The sequence below is a fragment of the Penaeus monodon genome, chromosome 22 (assembly GCF_015228065.2).
Source record: "Penaeus monodon isolate SGIC_2016 chromosome 22, NSTDA_Pmon_1, whole genome shotgun sequence".
Lineage (NCBI taxonomy): Eukaryota > Metazoa > Arthropoda > Malacostraca > Decapoda > Penaeidae > Penaeus > Penaeus monodon.
This window is the reverse complement of record NC_051407.1, coordinates 6,864,928-6,865,370: the sequence shown is the minus strand read 5'-3', so window position 1 is coordinate 6,865,370 and position 443 is coordinate 6,864,928.

Below are 443 nucleotides of genomic sequence, written 5' to 3'. Positions count from 1 at the left end.
GAGTGCGAGATAAGTTTTCCCAAGTGTTATAATCAAACGTAGAAGCTCTTTTTTATGAGGCAAACTGTACTCGTACATTTATGTATGTATAGGAATAAGTTTCTTATAAATTTCTTCCGTTTCTCCTTTAACTCCATTCCTGTTCAATTTTTTCTCTCTCTCTCTTCTTCCCTTCCTTAACATAGTTTTTTATTTTCTTTTTTGCCCATACTTGTATATTGGAAGAAATATAGATGCCATAAAGTCATTGTATCTGTGACATAGCTGGCACGGAAATCAGCTGTTTGGTTGTTATTTCATGCAATAACCTCTATTCAGAGAAACACTCGCTGTAGCTGTAATGGAAGCTGTCATACATAATTCTGGGGAATAACCATATATATTTTACTTGTTATAATGTTTTGGTTTTCTTGTATGGGATGATTTTATTTCTTAAGGAAAAC